Source organism: Scyliorhinus torazame, chromosome 9 (genome assembly GCF_047496885.1).
Source record: "Scyliorhinus torazame isolate Kashiwa2021f chromosome 9, sScyTor2.1, whole genome shotgun sequence".
NCBI lineage: Eukaryota > Metazoa > Chordata > Chondrichthyes > Carcharhiniformes > Scyliorhinidae > Scyliorhinus > Scyliorhinus torazame.
Window position 1 is genome coordinate 143,715,129 of NC_092715.1, and position 27,025 is coordinate 143,742,153.

The following is a 27,025-nucleotide window of genomic DNA, read 5'->3' on the forward strand; positions in this document are numbered from 1 at the left end:
TTGTCTAAGGAACCTTGGTGAATTCCTGCAGTGCATCTTGTAGATACGGCTGCTACTGTACGTCGGTGGTGGAAGGTTTGAATGTTTGTAGAAGGGGGAGCAATCAAGCGGGCTGCTTTGTCCTGGATGGTGTCGAGCATCCCTAAGCAGATACATTTGTACGAATATTGTAAAATTACTTTGAGTGTAAATGCCATTCAGAGCAGCAGACCTTTCTCTATTGCATTATCCTGAAAGGAGACTTTGGGATCACTTTCTACTTGCCACCAGCAAAAGTATACACATCATTGAGGTGAATGTGTGAAGAGTTGCTGCACCTTCAGGAAGACTGTGCACCATGTTTGGTTCATAGATGTTACAGCCCAGAGGAGGTTGTTTGATTTATTGCAGCTGTTCCAGTTCAAGCTATTCAGCTGGTGCTAACATGGTATGTTTACCTTTTTATTGCGCCTGTAAGATCAGTTATTCCCAGTAAAGAGGAAAAAGGGCCAGACCCATTTTGCCAGGTCTCTTCCTTGGCCCCTGGGTTTCCTCAAGACTTTCTCAGGGGCCTCCACCCATAGTAGGTAGCACATCTATTATAATGAAATGGGAGGCGATATTCCAGGCTAGTTTTTTTCCCCAATGCCTGCAACAACTGAGTGCCCCAGCTCAAACACACCTAAAGCTACCTGGTTCAAGTACCAAACCTGAGATCCCAAATAGATTAAACAGTTTGGAAGAGTTTACAGGTTAGGCCAAAGGCCCTGCAGACAAAGTAAGATTCGTTGTTCATATCCCAAGTGCACTTGGGTTCCTCACAGGTATCGTACACCTGATATGTTCGTACTGTTTGGTATTTACGGAAGAAAATCTACAACACTGGCAGTAATTTCACCCCCTGTTCTTTCCTCATCAAATAGTTAAACCAATTCCAATGTATATGGTGTTAAAAGCTTTTCTTTACTTGTACTTGTATTATAATTCACAGCCATAATTTTGTTTCCTGCTCCCTTTGCAGAGTGGTGCTTGCAGGCAACCCACCATTTAACTTTTTCCTCTGTTTTGCTATGATAATTTTTATTTTATATCCTCATTACTGATTTGCCAAGCTGTTGGAATACTTTCAATATTTACTTTCTCAAAGCCTTTCATAGTTTTGAATATCTCCATTTTCTCTATTTCAGTTATTTAGCTAATGATTCTTTTTGAGCCTATCATATATTAATTTCTCATTATAGTACAATTCAAGTGAATTTTTGTTCCACATTTGGTACAGTCCTAATTTCATATTTTTCAGTAAAAACTGGAGTAAATTATCAGTTAAACATTTGTGTTTTCCTGACTCTTAAGCACAAGATGGCACCTTTTATGTCTAAGTGGCCGTACTCCTTCTTTCATTATCTTCTTACTTATGTGTTCATAAAAGCATTTGCTATTTCCCATTAATGCTGATGGTCAGTCTTTCAAACTCCCTCTTCACATGTTGAGAGTTCCAATGCACAATTCCATAATCATGAAAAAAATGGAATGAAAGTAAAAGTGAGAAGGATTTGACAAATTTTCACAATGCCCGATGTAGCCATCTCAGGTGGCCACCTGCAAAGGACCATGGGCATTATGGCCAACCCAGGACTCAGACAGACTCAGAGCTTGTGTGTGTATTTGCAACCCAGACAGCTAGACATGATCGAAACTCCCACTCGTTTGCATTCTAATGGCCCATTTCCCCAGAACAAAAGAACTGTACTCAGATAACCGATACAGATACAGACTAAGCGGCGCCACTTCCTTTACTCAGGGTGCCCAAACAGCAAAGGTCAATGACCGCTAAGGACACGCCCAGCCACCAAGGCACCCACCCCTTTATTGGCCAAAATCGAAGGCAGTGAGCGAAGCCTGTTGAATTATTGGGTTCAAGTTAAGGACCGCTCCAAAAGCGCGAAATCCCAGAGGGATAAGAAGAGACACAGCCATGAGCTCAATCTCTCTTGGATCCGGCCTATGCCAACCCAAGTGCAGACAGACAAGTTCAAGACCAACGATCGCTGCCAGATGGATGAGCCCAGCAGAAACAGAGGCACTTCTTCCACCCAGCCACACAAGATCCGGACAAAGGCCTTGTCCATCTGCATAGAGCTGGTTGCCCTGAAGTTAGGTATAGGTTATTGTAGTTGTTAGGTGTAGTTAAGCTTGTAGTGTTTTGTATTGCATGTCAAAGTAATCCTTGTGTGTAAATAAACCATCTTTGAACTTGAACTGACTAATTGGTTGTGTGGTCCTTTCATTGATATCTGGTAAAGCCTTGTGGTGGTATTATTTGATACCTGGCGACTCTAAAGAGCATCATTATTAATTGGCAACATTATTGGCGACTCCGGTGCTGATTGGCAACATTATTGGCGACATCTGACGAGACTCGAATTAGAAGTGACTTTGTCTCTCTGAGAGAACCCACAAACTTTGAAATCCAATTACGTGAAAGAGAAAGAACCACAAGTGCAAGCCCATATCGCCCAAATCACCGAATTTCGGAAGTGTGTACTAACCTGCATGCGTACTAACAGGGACATAAGGTAAACTCGTTAGATTATGTCAAAACTAGCGAGGGAATTGTGAACCGGAAAATAGCTTCGGCCATACCCGCAGTTCAAATCGCCACCTTATCCCCTGTCCCAAATTAACGATAGGGAACAGAGATTAACGTTAGGAAACGAGAGATTAAAGGTAGAGCAAGAGAGATTAGAAGCAATGGCCACAAAAGCGATGGAATGTTTAATGAACCCACAGGAAGCCGAGGTCGCAGCGACCAACAGAGCAGAGCAGTGCCCCATATGGGAAGAAGAGTTGAGGAAGTATTTAAAGGGGAAAGGATGGCCCTTTTGGTCCCATTTTTGTTCAAATGAAGAGTCAGGTTTAGGAAGCATAGGACAAACTTGGTGGGACAACCTAACCGAGGTGCATAAGAAAAATGCAGCGAAAATGCGAAAGCCGATGGCAATAGTGTCCTGTTTGGCACCATTGCGAGGCACAGAGGAGGTCGTGAGGACGCTCCGTAGGCAGCTAGTTGAGAAAGAAGAGAAGAATGAGGGAAACAACAGTGAAAGCGAAAAGATTATTGAGCAACTCTGGGATCAGTTGGCAGCTAAGGATAAAGAGGTGGCTGATGTCAATCGGGCATGTCAATCTTGTTTAGTTCACCTTAGCAGCTTTCAGACCCAGTATGATAAAGCCTACCAAGATACATAGCGCGCAGTCTTGGAACAAGAAGAGACAGAACAGCAGGTAGCACAGTTAACGAGTCAATGCGCGGATTTAAAGGCAGCTTTAGGAGCGCTCCATAGCTCCACTACAGAACAAAGGCAGAGCACAGTAGACCACGCAAAATGAAGACAACAAATAGAGAAGTTGCAGTCACTGCTTTCAGTGCAAAATGGAGTTAGATATACCTTTGGACAACATTTAGATGAGGAAGATGCCCCCGATTGGCAAGAATTAAATGAAACCGCCCAGAGATATGTGGAGAACACAGAAAATCACAACTGACCCCCCATGCCCTGAAAAGGAAAGCACCAGCACCTCCGACTGCACAGGCAGCACACACCCCCATGAATCCGGTCACCACACAGTGCAAGTCATCGGATCGGGAGGAGCCCGATTGCGTTTACACCACCCCATTATCCATCACCCAATTGAGAGATGCCTGCGCTAAAATTGATCCATTCGAACCCACCGCAGACCCGCATAATTTCTTTGAGAGAGTACGCCAGCAAAAGGTTCTGTACGTCGAGACGGAAGGGAGGAAGTTAAACTTATAGTAATGAGCCTTGACCAGTCCATCAGCTCAGCTTTACCAGAACCCCTGAATGTAGGAGGAATGCTTGTGTGAATTATGACCCCGCAGACCACACACATAATGAAGATTGGGTTTTAAAGAGACTCTCCAGAGCTTGGGAACAATCCCTACACAGGAAGCCAGATCAGGAACAGATAGAAGCAAATATGCACCCTGCCAGGACTAACCAGGACCCTGCATGGATAAATCAGGGTAGCCATGAAGGACAGCACCCCAGAGCACAGGCACCACGAGGTTGCTATAATTGTGGACACATGGGACATTACGCCCGCGAATGCCTACTGAACCCCCTGAAACAGCACCGACACCAACAACCAAACCCCCCACCTAGGAACAATATTAGGCCCATACATAGTGTTAGCGCCCGTTCAGATAATTCAGCAATCAACACCACAGATTGACAGTGTTTGGACTCCCCAACTTGGGTCTGTGACACACTCTGGGACAAATCAGGCAGACCAGTAGTCACAGGCACAGTCCGGGGACATCCAGTAGAATTTCTTTGGGACACAGGAGTGTCCCGCACCACTTTAAACTCCTCCACAATGTTCCAGCGTGACAAATGGCCACCACAGACACCATCACCCTTAGTGGATTTTCTGGACATGTACAGCAGGGATACATCACAGCTCCCATAGATATTCAGATAGGAACCATAAGCAACAGGCACCCCGTTGTTTTAGTCGACTTGCCCCAACCAGCTGAGCACATTCTAGGAATCGATTTTATGAGCTCCCACAACTTTTCCTTTGATCCCGTGAATAGATGTCTATGGAGAATGGCCAAAGCAGCTAGAGCCCCCGCTATGCTCACAATAGGGGACTATGAACATAGGATTTGCTCAGTAGGAGACTATTGGTTTGATCCGCAAACAATTAGTACAGACCAGACAATTAGAGAGGTCCTCAGAAAACATAAAGCTTCCTTCGCGCAACACAAACACGATTGTGGGAATATCGGAGGAATGGTCACAATTTCAGGTCCCGATCCTAAGCCACAGAAGCAATACGGTTTCCCACAGCAAGCTGAGGGTGAGATTTCAAAAGTCATCAATAGCTGATTAGATCAAGAAGTAATTCGGTCGGTAGCCTCAACAAATAATGCCCCAATTTGGCCCGTGAAAAAACCTGATGGTTCTTGGCGACTGACAATCGACGACCGAGAAATTAACAAGGTCACCCCTTTAGCAGCCCCCACCGTTGCCACGAGTCCCGAGACCGTGCTCAAGCAGGGAGTACAAGCAAAGTACTTCACAGTGCTGGACATCAGCAATGGCTTTTGGTCCATCCCGCTAGACAAGACCTGTCAATGTAAGTTCGCGTTCACATTTCATTGGCAGCAGTATATGTGGACATGCCTCCCGCAAGGATTCCAGAACTCCCCCTCCATTTTCCACCAACAATTGGCCAATGGACCTGCCAAATTTTCACGCCCCGAATGCCTTATACAGTATGTGGATGACTTACTCATACAGACGGACACAAAGGAGGAGCATATGCAGCTCCTATCAGAAATACTTGGCCTCCTACAATCTATTGGATGCAAGGTCAACCCCAAAAAAGACCAGGGGCGAGATTCTCCGCCGGGTCGGAGAATCGACAGGGGCTGGCGTGAATCCCGCCCCCGCCGGTTGCCGAATTCTCCAGCACCGGAGATTCGGCGGGGGCGGGAATTGTGCCACGCCGGTTGGTGGGCCCTCCCCGCGATTCTCCGGCCCGGATGGGCCGAAGTTCCACTGCTAGAATGCCTGTCCCGCCGGCGTGGATTAAACCACCGACCTTACCGGCGGGACAAGGCGGCGCGGGCGGGCTCCGGGGTCCTGGGGGGGGGGGCGATCTGGCCCCGGGGGGGTGCCCCCACGGTGGCCTGGCCCGCGATCGGGTCCCACCGATCCGCGGGCGGGCCTGTGCCGTGGGGGCACGATTTTCCTTCCGTCTTCACCACAGTCTCCACCATGGCGGAGGCGGAAGAGACTCCCTCCACAGCGCATGCGCGGGGATGCCGTGAGCGGCCGGTAATGCCCCCACGCATGTGCCGCCCCGAGATGTCATTTCCGGGCCAGCTAGCGGGGCACCAAAGGCCCTTTCCCCCAGCTGGCGGGGCGGAAATCAGTCCGGCGCGGGGCTAGCCCCTCAAGGTTAGGGCTGGGCCCCCCAAGATGCGGAGGATTCTGCACCTTTGGGGCGGTGCGATGCCGGACTGATTTGCGCCGTTTTTGGCGCCGGTCGGCGGACATCGCGCCAATACTGGAGAATTTCGCCCCAGATTCTAAAAGAACAGGGGCGTCATTCTCCGACCCCCCGCCGGGTCGGAGAATGGCCGTTGGCCGCCGTGAATCCCGCCCCCGCCCCCGCCGAAGTCTCCGAAGGGAGAAAAGTCGGCGGGGCGTTAATGGCGCCGCTGCCGCGGAGAATGTCACGGGTCTGCGCAAGGCAGCCGATTTTCGGCCTGCCGATATTCTCCCTCCCGGATGGGCCGAAGTCCCATCGACGTGATGACCGTTCACGTCGACGTGAATCAAACCTCCTTTTCATCGGCGTGACCCGGTGCTCCAGGGTCACGCCGACCAGCGAGGAGGTGAGTGACGGCCTGGGGGGTTGGCTCTGGGCAGGAAATGGCGTGGCCGCAGCTGATTGCGTGAGGAGAGGTGTGTCTCGGCTTGTGTGTGTGTGCGGCGGGGGTGGGGGGTGGTTAGAGTAGGCTGGGCTCCGGGGGAGTGCCGGGACGGGGTCCGTGCCGGGGTGGAGGTTGGGGGTTGGGGGGGGTCCGTGCCGGGGTGGAGGTTGGGGGTTGGGGGGGGTCCGTGCCTGGGTGGAGGTTGAGGGGGGTCCGTGCTGGGGTGGAGGTTGGGGAGGGGGTCCGTGCCGGGGTGGAGGTTGGGGGTTGGGGGGGGGTCCGTGCTGGGGTGGAGGTTGGGGAGGGGGGTCCGTGCCGGGGTGGAGGTTGGGGGTTGGGGGGGGGGGTCCGTGCTGGGGTGGAGGTTGGGGGTTGGGGGGGGGGGTCCGTGCTGGGGTGGAGGTTGGGGAGGGGGTCCGTGCTGGGGTGGAGGTTGGGGGTTGGGGGGGGTCCGTGCTGGGGTGGAGGTTGGGGGGGGTCCCTGCCGGGGTGGAGGTTGGGGGTTGGGGGGGGGTCCGTGCTGGGGTGGAGGTTGGGGGTTGGGGGGGGTCCGTGCTGGGGTGGAGGTTGGGGAGGGGGTCCGTGCTGGGGTGGAGGTTGGGGGGGGTCCGTGCTGGGGTGGAGGTTGGGGGTTGGGGGGGTCCGTGCTGGGGTGGAGGTTGTGGAGGGGGTCCGTGCCGGGGTGGAGGTTGGGGGTTGGGGGGGGGTCCGTGCTGGGGTGGAGGTTGGGGAGGGGGTCCGTGCCGAGGAGGGTGATGGGAGGGCAAATGAGTTGGTCCACCTGGCCAGGTGCCAGCCTCCAACAGTTGGACCCATGCGATCCATGCCACCTGGCTGGGGGGAGGAGGGGATATGGGCAATGATGACATGTCGTCGTTCCCCTCCCCCACCACCAGGCCGTCATGTTTTCAGACCATCCAGCGATGTTGGCCGCCGTGGTGGCAGCCGCTCATGTCTATGTTGCCCTGGATGAGGAAGAGGAGGAGGAGGAGGAGGAGGAGCGTGCCAGAGAGGCGGCGCAGGCTGCCGCAGAGGGGCAGGCGGCAGCCGCCCAGGCTGGAGGGACACCTGACCGACAGGACGAGGAGGGGGAGGATGACGTCGCGGCCCCACGGCAACGGAGGCACCCGAGGGTGCCCCGTGTGTACCGGCCCCGGCAGTCATACCAGGACCTCACGGACCGGGAATGCAGGAGGAGACTCCGGATGAGCCGGGAAACCGTGGCACACATCTGCCACCTGCTGGCACACCTGTCACCGCGTGGCACTGGCGGGGGACACCCTCTCCCCGTGTCCGTCAAGGTTACGGTGGCCCTGAACTTTTATGCAACGGGGTCATTCCAGGCACCGAGTGAGGACCTGTCCGGCATATCGCAAACATCGGTGCATCGGTGCATCCGGGCAGTGACAGATGCCCTTTATGCGATGGCGCACCGCTACATCCGCTTCCCCGTGGACCGGGCCAGCCAAGATGCCCGGGCCGTGGGCTTCTCTGCCGTTGCCGGGTTCCCCATGGTCCAGGGCGCGATCGATGGGATGCACGTCGCCGTGCGGCCACCTGCAGATAACAGGGCCGTATTCACTAATAGGAAGGGGACCTATTCGATGAACGTACAGGTGGTCTGCGACCACCGCATTATGATCCTGCACGTCTGCGCCCGTCACCCAGGCAGTGTACACGACTCATTCGTGTTGTCGCGGTCATCCATCCCCGGCATGTACGAGGGACGCCATCCCCGGCTGAGGGGCTGGTTGCTGGGCGACAGGGGCTACCCATTGCGATCGTGGCTGATGACGCCTATACGGAGGCCACGCAATGAGGCGGAGAACCGCTACAATGATGCCCATGTAGCGACAAGGGGAGTGATCGAGAGGTGCTTTGGCGTGCTGAAGATGCGTTTCAGGTGCCTGGACCTCTCTGGGGGCGCCCTCCAGTATCGGTCAGATAGGGTCGGCCGCATCATTGTGGTGTGCTGCGTCCTGCACAACATAGCCCAGCAGAGGGGCGATGTGCCGCAGGCAGAGGAGGGCGGAGTGGAGGAGCAGCAGGAAGAGGCCCAGTCCTCCCCAGATGAGGGGGATGGGGGCAATGGTCAGGGCAGATGGGGTAGACACAGGCGGGTGGCTATCCACCGTTACCGGCTGGCCCAGCGGGCACGGGACAGACTGATAGCCGCCCGCTTCACTGACTAGATGGGCGTGGGAATCGGGTAGTATGGCCACAGACCGCACACCATGGCAACAGCCGACCACGCACACCCCCCACCCATCCACCCACCCAGCACCCTCACCCCCCTCCCCAACCCCACACACCCCACCTGCATGCACACCAGCCCCCCCCCCCCCCAATTGCCAATCCACCGGCGGCACAACGGGCCGGGCTCACCCAGTTGCGGGTGGACGCGTGTCTATCGCAGACCATGGAGGATGATGACAACCCGCCCTGCGATGAGCTCCTGGCTCTACATCGTTGGACTATGTCTGACCCATGGCCACAGTACCACCATCCACCCGGACCATCCCTGCATGCGGCTGTGACACTGCAGCGCACGGTCCCGTCCTCTGCCCGGGGGATGTTGATGGCGACCCAGGGAGAAGGGGGCAGACTCACCTGGAGCTGAGGTAAGACCACCCGTCACACACACACACTTGCGCTCAATGTACATGACACGCCCGCACACTTTGGACAGAGCACAAAGGCAGCTTCGGTAGGTGTAACATTGACTTTAATAACCAAAGGAGTTCATGCACGTGCCCTAGCCCCTAAAACTCATCTGTGCCCTGCACCCGTGCCAACTTACTCAGTGTCTAATTGTTTGGCCTTACGGGCCCTTTGACTACGTCTACGTGGTTCCCCAGACGGTACAGCAGAACTGGAGGTGGACTCCTGTGATTCCTGCCCTCTGACACTGGATCCCTTTGGCGGCCTTTTCCTGGGGCGTCCTGGCCTAGATGGGCCAGGCTGCGGCCCGGGCGACTGGGATGGCGAGCTGCCAGCCTGTCCTGCCCGTTGCCCACCCGATGCACCTGGGACGGAAGGGGGGGAGTCCGAGGTGTCGCGGTGTACCGGGACCTCCCCTACAGAGGGAGCCGGGACGGACCACACCACCTCCTCCTCCCTCGGGGTGCCCGATGGCCCCCAGGCCTCTACATGGGTGGGGGATGCGAACGGACTGGCCATCCGACGCGCCCCCGACATCTGGCGCTGCCAGTCCTGGAGGCCCGTGCTGGTATCGACAGGGGTCTGCAGGTTTGCAGCCATGGAGCCCAGGGGGTTGTCAAACCCTGTCTGTGACAGTGCGACGCCGGCTCGCACATGGCCACTGGCGCCGATGCCCTCAGCGATGGCCTGCTGAGACTGGGCCATGGCCTGCAGAGACTGGGCCATGGCCTGCAGAGACTGGGCTATGGCCTGCTGAGACTGGGCCATGGCCTGCTGAGACTGGGCCATGGCCTGCTGAGACTGGGCTATGGCATTGAGCGCCTCTGCCATCTGGCGCTGGCACTGGCTCATGGCCTCCTGTGAGAGGGCAGCCATTTCCTGGGCCACAGACGCCGCCTGCACGGAAGGCCCCAGGCCTCGCAAACCGTTCCCCATGTCTGACACCGTCGCACCCATTGCCTCCACCGTGGACGCCACCCGTGCGGTGTCAGCCTGGGTGGCACGCATGACCGGGACCACTCCCAGCTCCTGGACGCGGGTGGACTCCTCCACCTGCGACCGCAGCTGCCGCAAGCCACCTGTCACCCTATTCGCTCGTCTCCGTGTCGGTGGTTGCATCGGATCTATGTGTGGGTGTGGTAACTGCAGGAACCCGGGATCCATCTGGGCGGCAGATGTTCGCTTGGCCTGGGCTGCCCTCTGACCGCCCGGTCTCTCTGCTGCTCCTACCTCCACCTGCTGTACCGGGACGGCTGTGTTGTGCGCACCAGTGAGTGTACCAGACGCCTCATCACTAAAGTGCCCAACCGTGGTGAGTGTTTCTGCGATGGTGGAGGGTGTTGGTGACAGCAGTGGCGTTGTGTCGTTCTCTTCGTCCCACTCTGACTCCATGGCACTTTGGGGTGGGGGTTCGTCTCCACCCATCCACTCTGAGTCACTGTCCGGTATTTCGTCTTCCCGGGTAGGGGTGTCCTGGGTAGTGCTGTCCCGGGTAGTGCTGTCCCGGGTAGTGCTGTCCCGGGTAGGGGTGTCCTGGGTAGTGCTGTCCCGGGTAGTGCTGTCCCGGGTAGGGGTGTCCTGGGTAGTGCTGTCCCGGGTAGTGGTGTCCCGGGTAGGGGTGTCCTGGATAGTGGTGTCCTGGGTAGTGGTGTCCTGGCTCGGATGTGACGGGGGCCTGTGGCTGCCCCCCTCATCGCTGGGTGGTCGCTCCCGCACGTGACGGGGGTGTCGTCTCCCTGTTGCTCCAGGTCTCTCCGTCTCCCGTGGTGTGCGAGGGGCATCCTGCGGGCGTCGCATGCTGGAGGGTCCGGGTCTCTCCGTCTCCCGTGGTGTGCGAGGGGCATCCTGCGGGCGTCGCATGCTGGAGGGTCCGGGTCTCTCCGTCTCCCATGGTCTCCGAGGGGCATCCTGCGGGCGTCGCATGCTGGAGGGTGCAGGTTTCTCCGTCTCCTGTAGTCTCCGAGGGGCATCCTGCGGGCGGTGTGCATCTGCGGGGATGGGTGCCTGGGCGTTTGGTCCTGCGATACACAATGAAGCATGCATGGTTAGACATCAGGCAGTGATCAGGTGATACGGGGGAGGGGGATATAGGGGAGGGGGGATATGGGGACGGGCTGTTGGTGGCTCACTTGCCCGTGGGCCCCCGACCTCTGCATCAGCAACCTCCCGGTCCTCAGGTCCGCCAGCCAGTTCCAGGGCCCTTTCCTCGTGTACGGTCAGTGGCCTCTCATCAGCGGGCCCTCCTCCAGTCCTCACATGCTCCCTATTGTTGTGTGCGCGCTTCTCCTGTGGGGGGGGGGGGTGGTGGCAGGGGTAAAAGGCAACAGTGTTAGGCAGGTATATGAATGCACGCCATCGGTTGCGCGTGCATTGCAGAGGTTAAGGTTAGGGCTGGATTCACTTGGGGATATGGGGGATATGGGGAGGGGGGATATGGGGGATATGGGATATAGGGGAGGGGGGATATGGGGGATATGGGGGAGGGGGGATATGGGGGAGGGGGGATATGGGGGAGGGGGGATATGGGGGAGTGGGGATATGGGGGATGGGGGATATGGGGGAGGGGGGATATGGGGGATATGGGGGAGGGGGGATATGGGGGAGGGGGATATGGGGGAGGGGGGATATGGGGGATATGGGGGAGGGGGGATATGGGGGATATGGGGGAGGGGGGATATGGGGAGGGGGGATATGGGGGAGGGGGGATATGGGGGAGGGGGGATATGGGGGATATGGGGGAGGGGGGATATGGGGGATATGGGGGAGGGGGGATATGGGGGAGGGGGATATGGGGGATATGGGGGAGGGGGGATATGGGGAGGGGGGATATGGGGGAGGCTCACCCTGCCTGCTCTGACGAGGTCGTTCACCTTCTTGTGGCACTGGGTGCCTGTCTGTGGTGTCAGGGCCACAGCGGTGACGGCCTCTGCCACTTCCCTCCACAGACGCCGGCTGTGGCGTGGGGCAACTCTGCGGCCGTGCCCGGGATACAGGGCGTCCCTCCTCTGCTCCACCGCGTCCAGGAGCGCCTCCACATCGCGTGACTCGAACCTCGGGGCTGAGCGACGGCCAGCCATCCAGTCGGGTGTTGCGGTCGGGTGATCTGGTCGGGTGGGGGGGAGCTGCGCGGTCTTATGAGCCGTCACGCCGTGCAGCGCGTATGACGCTGCACGGCGTGAACCACTGCGCAAGCGCGGATCCCGTTACGTCGCTGCTACCCATTTCGGGCCGGAGACTATCGTCCCATTTTTATGACGTGACGCAAGTGGGATTTGCGCCGTTTTTTGCGCCGATCGGCGGACTTTCCGCCGATAACGGAGAATTTCGCCCCAGGTTCTTTACTTAAGCACCATTATCACCATGGGAAGAGAGAGATTGAACAGAAGTGAATTGAGTCAATAGTTAAATTGCCCCTGCCCCACAATATCACTGCACTCCGGTCATTCTTAGGATTAGTTGGATATTGTAGGAACCATATAGATGGTTTTGCCACAAAAGCAGCCCCAGTCTCAGAGCTCCTTAAAAAGAACCCCCCATGGGAATGGCTTTCTCAGCACACAGACGCCATCGATTAATTAAAACGCGCCCTAGGCACAGCCCCGGCTTTGCAAGTTCCAGACCCACACTCTCCCTATGCCATAGAAGTAGCAACCACCGACCGAACCCTATCAGCAGTACTCCTACAGGAAAGACATGACCGCTAAGGACCCATAGCCTATGCCTCGCGAGTTTTGGACCCCGTAGAGCAAGGATTCTCAGCCTGCGAATGGCACTTCCTTGCAGTATTTTGGACAGTACAGTATTTTGCGTACACCTCAACGCAACGCTTGTTAGATGGTAAATTAGGGGACAGTTCAGTCAGCCAAATCAGAGCAGCTCGCTGGGCACTACTGTTACAAGGCAGGGACATTACAGTGAAACGTACCACGACCCACACATTTCTGGCCGGCAATCTTCAGTATGCAGGGACCCCACATGAGTGCCAGATCTTAGCAGCCCAACACCACACAGGACCCTTTATTCCGAAGTTACTGCACACACGAGCAGGCAGTAAAACGCAGAATCCACGCACCATAGGCAACGCTTCAAAGATTTATGTAGATGTTTCCTCTACGATAGAAAATGGAAAGAGAATAACTGGTTGTGGAATTTATGTAGAAGACACACAGGGACGCGCATTAGAAGAAATATCTTTAAAATTGCTTGGCCACCTAGGATCACAAGCAGCAGAACTAGCAGCCATAGCATATGTAGTGCAGCAACCTGATTCCTTTCCAACCCCCGCAGACATACATTCGGACAGTTTATATGTGTGCAATAGCTTGACAGAATTCCTGCCCCTGTGGGAATCTCGAGGATGCGTATCTGCTGATGGTAAACCCCTACCCTCAGCCCCATTGTTGAAACACATTCTTAGGACAGCTAAAGACCGCACTTAAGGTATTATTAAAGTGAGAAGCCATCATCGTTCCTCCCCACCCGGTAAAGTAAAGGCAGGCGCCTTCGCTAAGTCAGGATCACGCCATGGTCACTTTTGGCAACCCCCAGAAAGTGAATCGATACACGCAGTCCAGGTTTCTCAGACCAATATCGAGGATTATCCCAGGCCCAAAAGGCAGACGACATTCTCAAACAAGTTTTAGACGGTAACTTCCCAGTCCCCTACGACAAATGCAAGGACTCACTGATGGTACAGGACGGTATACTTTTGAAAAATGGAATTTATGTGGTCCCCACCCAGGACAGAAACCAGATAATTTACCAGTTTCATGATGGACACGGACATCAGGGGATAGACAATACCATTGCCCATTTAAGACCTTTGTGCTGGTGGCCCGATTTAAAATCCGATGTAACACATTATGTTGAGAATTGTTTAATCTGTGCACAGAACAATCCTGAAAGGTACTCCAAGAAGGGCCAATTGAGACACACCCGACCTATTAATGACCCTTGGACAAATTTGCAACTCGACTACATTGGCCCCCTTGCAGAAATAGTGGTAATTGACACCTTTACAAAATGGGGAGAAGCATTTCCCTCACGGACAAACACTGCAAAGGCCACAGCTAAGATTTTGACAAAACAGATATTTACACGCTGGGGACTCCCCCGCAGCATTGAGTCAGACCAAGGTTCCCATTTCACCGGCAAAGTCATGCAAACTGTCCGAACGATTTTTGGAATCAAACAAAGATTTCACATCCCGTATCACCCCCAATCCAGCGGCAATGTTGAGAGAATGAATCGCACTTTGAAAGCGACCATTAGAAAGATGGTGCAACAGAATAATACCACATGGGACACATTCTCCCATTTGCCCTTATGTTTAATCGGAACACTGTTTCCAGTTCCCCAGGTTTCACCACCCGCACTCTCATGACCGGATGGCCCAGGAAAGGAATTAAATATTTATTAGGTCTCGATTTGGCAAGCCCCACAGTCACCGCCCTCTCCCATGAAAAAGCGGTCCAACAAGTCACAGACAATATTAAAGCAGCACAGCTCGCTGCAGCTGTCTGACTAGGCGCTGGAAGGAAGCAGAGTAAAGCCTGCTTTGACACAACCATCCACCCCGTAGAGTACGCAGTCGGTCAGCAAGTAATGGTTTCCCCTTACAATCCCAGTTCTTTCTTCTCATCCAAATTTGCAGGACCCTACTCCATTTCGGAGTAAGTTAGCCCCTCCGTGTACAAGATCACGTACCTCAATGGTAAAACTGGTTGGTTCCACATCAAGTCTATGGAACCCAAAGTAGCCACTCCCACCATATCTCCCTAGCAATAGCAGATGATTCCACCCCGCCCATCGACAACCTAGTCCAACCCTCCCCCAGCCCTGACAGCATGTCCACGCCCACAGACCCAACCTTGTCTCCGCCCACAGGTACGACCTTCCACCTTGAGCTTGACACCGACGACAGCGCCAGCCTCCCCGAATTTACCACGATCACTGACCACTGGTACAACCTCCCCGGCCCCAGTCACTCCAGCCCCCGGTATCATGACCAAGACATGTTTGGCCCCCTATACCCCCTTCCACAGCCACAGCCAGAGCCACCGCCCGACAACAGTAACTTGCCCTTCACTGCCACCGCCCCTACGCCTCATGACAAACAAACCCCTTTTTGGCACCGCGACAACTCTTGTAGACTGGTTAGACATGACGATTCGGATTCCACGATGGCCACGCGGCCACGGCACAAACATGGCAGACACGAGTCTGGCAACCGGGAGATGGTGACGATTCTGATTCTGACTCCCGTTATGGTAATCCTTTTACAACGCTTTTTGATACAGAACCAGAGGTGTCTAGATGATGAGAAAAAGACGCCACATAAGAATTACGGTGTCCTATTTTCTGATGGAGCCTGCCCGCCTTTTTATTTTTCTTCTTTTTTTCTTCTTGTTACATGGTTTTAATTGATATCGGCCTGACACCCAATTTCCTGATACAGTCATAGTTACTCTTCCGATGCTATGTTGGATCTCACATGAGTTACAAATTCTTTCCGCTCGTTTAGGTCACCCAGGTAGGGAATAACGGCACTAATCCCCGCCCTGCCCGAGGACCCCAAATGCATCCGGTCAGTTAAGCTCGGGTAGTGGAGCAACGGCACTGATCACCGCCCTACCAGGGGATTCCACCCATTCTTGCCCTGCTGCGGCCCACACGCACCTCATGTTCCCGCCACTTCGAGTACTCTGGAATGGTTCTTTACACTTTTCACTGTCTTTGGCAGGTCTTAGTTTCCCCTTCTCTGCTCTTTTATTGTGGTTTAAAGAATGCCCTTTGCCACAGTCTGTACACTCATTCCTTTACCTTCCACGACCCTCTGGTTGTTCCCCACCTGCTATTTACATGTTTGACATACTTGGTTGCCACATATGCTGCTACACGCGAACTACCTCTGGACCCTGGACGACAAAACTCTATAAAACTGGCCGCCCTAAAATTCAGCTAGTTAAGATGAGCCTCAGCCATCACTCCCCGCGTTGACCACAAGCTGCGAGAATCTCTGTACTTTAAAAATTGGTATTTCTTGTCTCAAAACGTTAATTCAAAAAAAACAGTGGTGACAATCATAATGGGAAATTGGATTCAGGAGAGAAAGACAATGAAAACGAGATGTTAACCGAAGATAATAACAGATATTATGTTTGCACCCCCAGGATCACACAGAACATGGAAGAAGACAAGATGAAGCAAGGACTGAAGACCTACATTGTGCTCATTCATACATAGTAGAGGTCCTTCTGGTAATTGCAATAATCTGCAGTGTCATCCAGACACTTCAACTCCGCAAATGGCGAAAAAGAGCCTCCCGCTCCCCGATATATACACTCCGAGCCCCCTTCTTTGGAATTCACCCAACTCAACAAACACTGTAATCGCTGATAAAAATAAAGACCGTATACCTCGTAACTTTGATAAATTAAGTAGAAATGTGATGCTGCTGTTTTGAAATCTTGTATTGTAACAAAGAACAAAGAACAAAGAAATGTACAGCACAGGAACAGGCCCTTCGGCCCTCCAAGCCCGTGCCGACCATACTGCCCGACTAAACTACAATCTTCTACACTTCCTGGGTCCGTATCCTTCTATTCCCATCCTATTCATATATTTGTCAAGATGCCCCTTAAATGTCCCTATCGTCCCTGCCTCCACTACCTCCTCCGGTAGTGAGTTCCAGGCACCCACTACCCTCTGCGTAAAAAACTTGCCTCGTACATCTACTCTAAACTTTGCCCCTCTCACCTTAAACCTATGCCCCCTAGTAATTGACCCCTCTACCCTGGGGAAAAGCCTCTGACTATCCACTCTGTCTATGCCCCTCATAATTTTGTATACCTCTATCAGGTCGCCCCTCAACCTCCTTCGTTCCAGTGAGAACAAACCGAGTTTATTCAATCGCTCCTCATAGCTTATGCCCTCCATACCAGAAAGTTCTTTTTTGATATTTGCCAGCAGCATGAGAGTAGCTTCGATCGTGTTAGTTAGATATTCAATTGTGCGCAACAGTGAAATGTTTTATAGTGAACCGTTAGAAATTATGAATGTATGATGTGTTAATAAAAATGTTAGGTCAATGCTCCAAAAACATAGGACAGAGTAGTGTAGAACCTGTCCTTGAACAAGGGTAACCGGCACACCAGGGGTGGATAAGGGATCAGCAGTGTGATCCACCACGCTTCGCGTTAAAGATCAAGAGGACGGGATGTAGCCATCTCAGATGGCCACCTGCAAAGGACCATGGGAATTATGGCCAACCGGACTCAGACAGACTCAGAGCTTGTGTGTGTATTTGCAACCGAGATAGCTAGATGTGATCGAAACCCCGCTCGTTTGCATTTAATGACCCATTTTCCCAGAACAAAAGAACTGTACTCGGGTAACCGATACAGATACAGACTAAGCGGCGCCACTCCCTTTACTCAGGGTGCCCAAACAGCCAAGGTCAATGACCGCTAAGGACACGCCCAGCCATCAAGGCACCTGCCCCTTTGTTGGTCAAAATCGAAGGCAGTGAGCGAAGCCTGTCGAATTATTGGGTCCAAGTTAAGGACCATCCCAAAGAGCACAAAGTCCCAGAGGGATAAGAAGAGACACAGCCATATGCTCGGTCTCTCTTGGATCCGGCCTATGCCAACCCAAGTGCAGCATATCGACCAGACAGACAAGTTCAAGACCAATGATCAATGGATGAGCCCAGGAGGAACAGAGCCACTTCTTCCACCCAGCCAAGCAAGATCCGGACAAAGGCCTTGTCCATCTGCATAGAGCCGATTGCCCTGAAGTTAAGTATGGGTTATTGTAGTTGTTAGGTGTAGTTTAACTTGTAGTGTTTTGTGTTGCATGTCGAAGTAATCCTTGTGTGTAAATAAACCATCTTTGAACTTGAACTGACTAACTGGTTGTGTGGTCCTTTGATCGATATCCGGTAAAGCCTTGTGGTGGTATCATTTGATACCTAGCAACTCTAAAGAGCATTATTAATTGGTAACACCATAATTGGCTATAGGGACCAATAATCAAGACACCAACTCCATAATACCCATTGAGGTGACACGAATCAGAAGGTTGCCATATCCATTTTTTTTAAACTGGGGCACTCTTACCTTCCTGCAGGTAGTCTTGGATTACAGCAATGCCCTCGTTGCTTAATGCTCCTCTGCCCTATTACTCATGTGTTCTTCCCAGCATATAGAAAATGCTTTGCCCACAATAGACAACGAACAGCCCATCAATCCAGCCTGCCTTGGATTAACATTAAATCACATTGATTGCCTGACCTGACCTTATTTGGTAAGATAAGTCAATTTCTCCACAAGCATAAGAACTGAATATACCCTATCATTATATATAATTAAGATAAACAAGGAATTCTGTGTATAACTTGTTGACAAACAATGGTTTCAGTGAGACAAAGTGTACAGATGACTTTAGGAGACATAGGGCGCAATCGAATGGCCTTGTTGCACCCGACTCGGTGACGCGATAAGGCCGTTAAATCTTGTGAGAGGCCTCACCTGGGAGACCTCGCCATGGCATTGTTTAGCACTAGTCCACACAAACATGGTCCAGGCGTAACAGTGCCAGGGGCGGAGGGGGGGGGGGTCCCAGGCCATCAGAGGCCCCCAAATGGTTGGGTTCTGGGAAGATGGTACCCTGGCACTCCAGCTGTCACCCAGGTACCTTAGCACTGCCAGCCTAGCACCTTGGCAGTGCCACATGGGTACCCTGGCAGAGTCATCCAGGCACTGCTAGGGTTCCATGGAGGCACATTCAGGCTGGCAGTGCCAAGGTGCCTGGGTGCCAGGTTGCCCATGCCAGGGGTAGGGCCTGAGGATGCACTGCTCTTAAGAGATGGGGTGAGGGGGGACTCAAGGACCCCCGAACAGGTACGTTGGAAGGGTGCAGATGCCGCGGGAGAGTGGCTGAGGGGATCGAGAGATCATGGCAGCATTTAAAAATGTTGCCTCGATCTCTTCCCGCACTGACAAGCTGGGCACGTTGTGCAGGAGGTGAGGTAAGTGCGGCCACGAGTGGTTCCTTGGTCCGGCCAAACAAAGGTCCCATTTGATAGCAGGGTCGCAGAGAAATACCCTGCTATTCGTGCCCAAAACAGGACTCTGTTTGTTTTCAATAAATCACCCAAGATGATGTTTTTGTGGAGGTAACTGCTGAATATGTTGAAAGGTAAACTCAAACAAAGGGGGCAGGGCCAGACAGAGAGTGGGCAGAATTGTCCCAACTGGGGACTAAGTACCATGATGGAAGTGGGACTGTTTCCCGCTGTGTAGGCCAATAGGAAAACAAACCAAATATTCCAGCCCTGACCGGGTATTTTGCACCATATTATGTGGTGTGGAAAGCCTGATGGTGCTTAGCCCGTCATCCTATCTTCTGCCATATTGAAGCAGCACCCAACGTCGCTGAACCACGGTTGAAGAAAGAAAGTGGATATCCTGAAAATGAAGATCGATCTCCGGGAGCACTCTGAGGCTGGAAGATAGACCTCCTGTTAAAGAGGACTGATCTCGAGGAACATTTTGTGGCTGGAGGGTAGAGGCCCACCAGGACTGCATATTGGATTGGATTGGATTTGTGTATTGTCACGTGTACCGAGGTACAGTGAAAAGTATTTCTCTGCGAGCAGCTCAACAGATCATTAAGTACATGAGAAGAAAAGGGAATAAAAGAAAATACATAATAGGGCAACACAACAATGTAACTACGAAAGCACTGGCATCGGATGAAGCATACAGGGTGTAGTGTTAATGAAATCAGTCCATAACAGGGTCATTTAGGAGTCTGGTGACAGTGGGGAAGAAGCTGTTTTTGAGTCTGTTCGTGCGTGTCACTCAGACTTCTGTATCTCCTGCCCGATGGAAGAAGTTGGAAGAGTGAGTCAGCCGGGTGGGAGGGATCTTTGATTATACTGCCCGCTTTCCCCAGGCAGCGGGAGGTGTAGATGGAGTCAATGGATGGGAGGCAGGTTCGTGTGATGGACTGGGCGGTGTTCACGACTCTCTGAAGTTTCTTGCGGTCCTGGGCCGAGCAGTTGCCATACCAGGCTGTGATGCAGCCTCATAGGATGCTTTCTATGGTGCATCTGTAAAAGTTGGTAAGAGTCAATGTGGACATGCCGAATTTCCTTAGTTTCCTGAGGAAGTATAGGCGCTGTTGTGCTTTCTTGGTGGTAGCGTCGACGTGGGTGGACCAGGACAGATTTTTGGAGATGTGTACCCCTAGAAATTTGAAACTGCTAACCATGTCTGGCAGAGGCATCTGGCAGATCCACCTACAGATGCTCCCTCCACCCACTGCTGTGGTGTTCTGGGGTCCAGAGTTGTTAGCGGCCTTCATTCTGCACACTGGCGGCAGCCCCAGGCATTGTTCAGGTAAGTCCCGACACCTGCACGCCAAGCTGTTCCAAACGTGTTTTGTAACAACTTATTTTTGTACTGGTGCCGTTGAGAATCTGGCGTGGATGGTTGCATCCCATTAGCAGAATGCAAATTAGTTTCATACTGACCTCCATCAGGTTTCCTGATCTGTCAAGATGGACAGCAAAGAAACATCCCACTGTAAATTCATGCCGGTGTAAAACTGATTGTTGGGCCTCCCGCTGAATTCTCCCACCCTCTGCCCGCCATGAATCTGCCGGCGGGGGCTTGGGAGAATTCCACCTAGTGACTTTCTGGCCTTGTCAATAACCTCAAGATTAAAATCTCTGCCAGTAGTTTTCTGCAATCCTGTGTTCCTAACAGGGAAACGCGGCTAACAGACTGCGTGGATTGGTGCTCAGGCTACAACATCGTCAACCTCAGTCAACTGATTTGTGTCCTTGTTAGCATGAATCCCTGCTGGCAAAATGGGGTTGAAGAATCAATCTATGATGTCTTATTTTTTTCTTGGTGCCTATTATTTATTTTGGGGTACGGGCTCTGGGTTTTATTTTTTAAGTAAACAATTTTCATTATTGGAAACTGATTTTTTTTATAGCTCTTCTTTCAGCCAATCAAAAATTCAAGTATTGATTGCTCAGCTTGTGACTATCAACCTATAGGATTCTTATTTATTAAAAGGGGAATTCTTTTCTTCAAAATTTAGAGTACCCAATTCATGTTTTCCAATTAAGGGGTAATTTAACGTGGCCAATGCACCTACCCTGCACATCTTTGGGTTGTGGGGACCTAACCCACGCAAAAATGAGGATAATGTGCAAACTCCACACGGACAGTGACCCAGAGCCGGGATCGAACCTGGCCGTTTAAAAGAGGGAAATGAGGAAATCTCTTGGGGGCCCCAATATACTGATGACCTCTTTGGATGCTTTGTGGTGATTGCTTTGTGACCAGTGAATTAACTCATTGAGAAGGCTGCTCACCATTCACAAACAATTTATTTTTACATACTCATTTATCTTTAATCTTATGGACAGTAATTGTTCTTAGGTGTTTCACCAAACGACTTGACGCAAGGACAATTCTCACAGGGAAGTAGAATTTTTCCTTCAGCTTTTGAAAATGTATCCAGAACAAAATATTTCTCAATGTTCCAGTTCTCATTATTTAAATGTACAAAGAAAAATGTAATTTTGCCTCAGTAGTGCTTCGGCAATGGTGGTTAGAACCTTTACTCAGCATGATGTCTTTTAGTCACAATCTTTTGTTTCTTTGCATAATTGTTCTGTATTATAATATTTTTCTATATACAGGAACATAGATAATATTACTTAAATTGTCCAGTATGATTTCAGCTGATAATAACATGATTGTGGCATGTGTTTAGGAGGGTAATTTGACTACCGGAAAAGATTAATGTCACTAATAACAAAAGTACCATTAGCGCTGAGGTTTGTACTTGCCATCAGTGACATTTGTACAGCAGAAGAACAGAAAAGCATCCATATACTGTTTTGTTTGTAGCAGTGCCGGGATTCATTAATATTATCAATGAAGTAATCATACCTTAATACTCTATAGAAATGGATATTTTAAGAGCTTCAGAGTATTGTAGTCAGGTGCAGACTGGGGAGTAAACATTCCCTTCATCTTTTGTGTTACTACTTCTTCAACAAAAATGAGTTTCCACATTGAAAATTCATGAACGTTAAAAAATAACCAAGGTAGTGATTTTATTTTTGAATGTATAAAAACAGTAACCTATTTATTGGTTTCGTGGCCGAATCTTCCGAGGAATGGCACCCACCATCCGCTTCTACTTTTCTGCACCATGACTCTGCTCTGCATTTCTGGCCCCTCGTCCGATTCCAGCTCCTTCGGAAATGTGGGGCAAAATTCCTCGCAGCTCTGGATCATCATGGGGAAGACAAATCATGCCCCCTTTTTACGGCATCAGCTGTTGTATTCTGGCAAGTGTTCATTAACTCACTGAAAAGCTTCAGGACAATTAAAGAGGTTTTTAGCATGTTAGTGAGTGGTGTCTGAGTGAATGTGTGAATTAATGGGTGAGTGAATGGCTGTATGTGTAAGTGTGTAAATGGGTAGGGCGGGTGAGGTAAATGAGCAGGGTGGTAGCTGGATATGGCGTTAGTTGGGTAGTGTGGTAGATGGGCAGGGTGACAGGTGGGTAGGGTGACAGCTGGTTTTAGGGGTATGTGATTAGGATAGCAGCTAGGTGAGGTGCCAGGTAGATGGGGTTGTCAGGTCGGGTGCTAGTTAGGTCATGTCGGGGGTAGGCATTGGGGAGTCAGTGGTGGTCAGGTAGTGGGGCTAGTCAGACCAGGTCTGGGTTACTCAGTAGGGCATTGAGAGGGTGGGGTGGGGGGGGGGGGGGGGGGGGGGGGGGTGATGCAGCCAGTCATTTAGTTACCCAGGATTTAGATTAGGGGTGGGTTTACTGACTGTTCACACTGACAGGAAATTTCAGTCCCATGCCAGCGTATGGGTCTCCCGACAACAAGGAGTGTTGTCAACGGGAAATCCCATTGTTAATGCCGGGACCAGTATATCCCACTGGCGGGCCACCTCCGCGGGCTGTTGGGAAATTCCTGCCCTAGGACATTTCTGTCTAACATTTCCTGGGTAACTAGCCAGGTAAGTAAGTTGGAACTGTTTGAAGTCTCTGGCTGTATCTCAGAGTCGGAGATTTATTGAAGGGTTCGGACGAACAGGGGAATTGCCCATCAGAAATTCAAACTTCCCAGGTAATTCCCACAGAGTCATGACATCGGGACTTCTGCAGGATCCCAAACTGCATCTTGGAGCGCGGGTCCCGGTCTCTGACAATCCGGAGGATCTGTGCTCATATATCTGTTCTGTATTATTGATCCAGAATAATATTTGTTCTAATACTTGGTCCATTGTTTAATTGGATTGGATTGGGTTTGTTTATTGTCACGTGTACTGAGGTACAGTGAAAAGTATTTTTCTGCGAACAGCTCAACAGATCATTAAGTACATGAAAAGAAAGAAAATACATAATAGGGCAACACAAGGTACACAATGTAACTACATAAGCAATGGCATCGGATGGAGCATACAGGGGTGTAGTGTTAATGAGGTCAGTCCATAAGAGGGTCGTTTAGTAATCTGGTAACAACGGGAAGAAGCTGTTTTTGAGTCTGTTCGTACGTGTTCTCCGACTTCTGTATCTCCTGCCTGATGGAAGAAGTTGGAAGAATGAATAAGCCGGGTGAGAGAGCTCTTTGATTATGCTGCCCCTTTCCCCAGGCAGCGGGAGGTGTAGATGGAGTCAATGGATGGGAGGCAGGTTTGTGTGATGGACTGGGCTGTGTTCACGACTCTCTGAAGTTTCTTGTGGTCCTGGGCCGAGCAACTGCCATACCAGGCTGTGATGCAGCCCGATAGGATGCTTCCTATGGTGCATCTGTAAAAGTTGGTAAGAGTTAATGTGGACATGTCGAATTTCCTTAGTTTCCTGAGGAAGTATAGGCGCTGTTGTGCTTTCTTGGTGGTCGCGTAAGAAATTCCTAAAAGCTATTTGAAGTAATGTAAATGAACATCCAGCAATGTGATGTTGCTGTGGTTTCCGCAAGGGAGAATGCAAACAAAGTCAAAGAAAACATATTTTTAAACAGACAGTACGATAAACTCCTAATGAATCCTTTATTTCCTGAGTTGATGTTTTTGTACAGATAGGCTGTGAGAGACCAGTAGATGTCATCAGAATGCATATTAAAAGTGGAAGAATTACAAAGGCTAGGTCCTGCTAGAGTCTGAAACAATTCAAATCAAAATAAAGGAGGAACCAAACTTCAGCTAATTAATAACTAATGTTCTGGAGATTATCTAGTTGAAAGCACGGTAGCATTGTGGATAGCACAATTTCTTCACAGCTCCAGGGTCCCAGGTTCGATTCCGGCTTGGGTCACTGTCTGTGCGGAGTCTGCACATCCTCCCCGTGTGTGCGTGGGTTTCCTCCGGGTGCTCCGGTTTCCTCCCACAGTCCAAAGATGTGCAGGTTAGGTGGATTGGCCATGATAAATTGCCCTTAGTCCAAAATTGCCCTTAGTGTCCAAAATTGCCCTTAGTGTTGGGTGGGGTTACTGGGTTAGGGGGATAGGGTGGAGGTGTTGACCTTGGGTAGGGTGCTCTTTCCAAGAGCCGGTGCCGACTCGATGGGCCGAATGGCCTCCTTCGGCACTGTAAATTCTATGATAATCTATGAAACATAGGCAGAATTTTCCCAGCTAGGTGGAGACGGGTTCCTGTGCATGTAGGATGGAAATTTCTCCAGGTCAGGATCTCCTCATCATCCTGCTCTCTTATGATGTTCCCTGCAGTGAGAACGAATCCAGTGGGAACCTCTGGCACAAAAGGCAATTGTGGTGATTAAAATGGCAATGAAGAGCCTATCAACCGTGGAATCCTTTCCAACCAGTGCATGGTTGCATGCTGTATCTTTAACTCACCAGGTTGGATAAGGCGCCAGCACAGCAGTAACTCATTACCGAGTGGAACTGACCTGATAGCATGAGCATGAAGGGTGGAACCGTCAAGTCGGCGATCACCTACCTTGAAAGGTAAGTGCTGAGTAGTAGGACTATCAGTCCACTCACTCATTTCATTGGGGGTCAGCAACTTTTTTCAATTCAAATCAAGTGTCATAGATTCTGCTGAGGCTAACCTCATCTTACTGCCTGTGACACTTAACTGTACAATGGAGTCTACATATTCTGCAATTGCTTGGTCCTCTGCAGAAGAAATATTGCTTGCTCCAGCTTAGCAGCCACAACAACAGGAGCAATAACTCCAGTAACAGCAACAGTAGCTGTCTTCTCTACAGCCACATGCAACTGTAAAGAGTAGAAGGGATGGACATCGATTTGTGACAGATTTAGCAGCTTCATTTCTTAACCCACATACCAGTCTGTTGCTAATTGTGTCATTCAAGACCTCTTCAAATTCACAGTCTGAAGTTAATTTCTTCAATGCAGCTACAAATAGTGTGATTGTTTCACCTCTCAGCAATGACCAAAGGTTTAGGTGAAGAATGGTCAATTTCATCATAGGTTTGCGAGTCTGTATTTTTTTGGTTGCATCAGACTCTGCATGATATTAAAAATGTTTCTACCCATTGTGCACAGGAAAGTCGGGAATATTGGGCAGGATTCATCGCAATCGGCGAATTGGCCCGACGCCGGCACCAAGAACGGCGCGAACCACTCCGGCGTCAGGCCAACTGGAAGTTGCGGAATTCGCCGGAGGTGTTGGTGCCATGCCAGCCAGCGCCGCAGGGATCGCACGAGTTAGCGCATGCGCAGAACCGCCGGCGTGGTTTAGCGCATGCGCAAACCGACTGGCGCATGCGCAGGGGGGTGTATTCTCCGCGCCGGCCATGGCAGAGCCCTACAGGGACTGGCGCGGAAGGAGGAGTGCCCCCACAGCACAGGCCCGCCCGCAGATCGGTGGGCCCCGATCGCGGGTCAGGCCACCGTGGGGACACCCCCGGGACCGGATCCCCCCGCGTTCCCCCCCCCCGACAACTGCACCAGCCGGCCTACCAGCCAGGTCCCACCATGTGGGACCATGTCCAATCCACGCCAGCGGGTCTGGCCATAAACAGGCAGCTGCTCCGTCCATCGGAGCCCGGAGAATTGCCGGCGGGGAGGGGGGGGGGGGGGGGGAAACGACGCTGCCAACGGCTCCCAACCGGCGTGGCGTGATCCCTGTCCCCACCCGAAAACTCGTGCCGGAGAATACGGCAGCGGGCGTCGTAGCGGCGGGGCGGGATTCACGCCGCCCCCCCCGGGGATTCTCCGACCTGGCGGGGGGATGGAGAATCCCGCCCATTATGTCTGTCGCAATTTTGTTCACCTGGACAAGGCATTTGAATCTTTCAGTTTATGAGCTCCAGCGTTCAATGCTTTCATCATATGGTTCTATGATGCCAAAACTGCTGCCATTTTACTATGGGAAGGCTTGCATAAGCACAAATGTGCCACCAAGAATTTAGCACCACCGCACTTTTTTTCCTTTCAAACAAGGTAACCCTGAGCTCAGCCTGTTATTTTCCAAGTTTGGCACACCCCAGCTCTGAACTATTGTTGCAGGGTATTATATACTTTACTAGCTACTCACAGTAGAGGGAGAACTGTTCCAGAACTTTCAAGACAGAGCACATGGCAAGCTTCTTTTGATGCTGTTTCACCAAAATCTCGGCTTACATTTTGGTTCCTTCGATGGTTGCTGTTATTATCCTGCACCCCTCTATTGCCAGCTTTGGTGTAACAAAGTTCTTTTGAGCTCATACTTTTTGGATGTCTGTGCATGGAGAGACGATTTTTCTATATATTTCTTTCTTCTCCGAGAGCCTGCCAACGTGGGTCCAATCCCATCCTCATTGCTAGTTTTCTTTGTGGTATTTGTAAAGGCTCAGCTTGCAGACGACAGAGGTATAAACAAAGAAGAGCTTTATTGG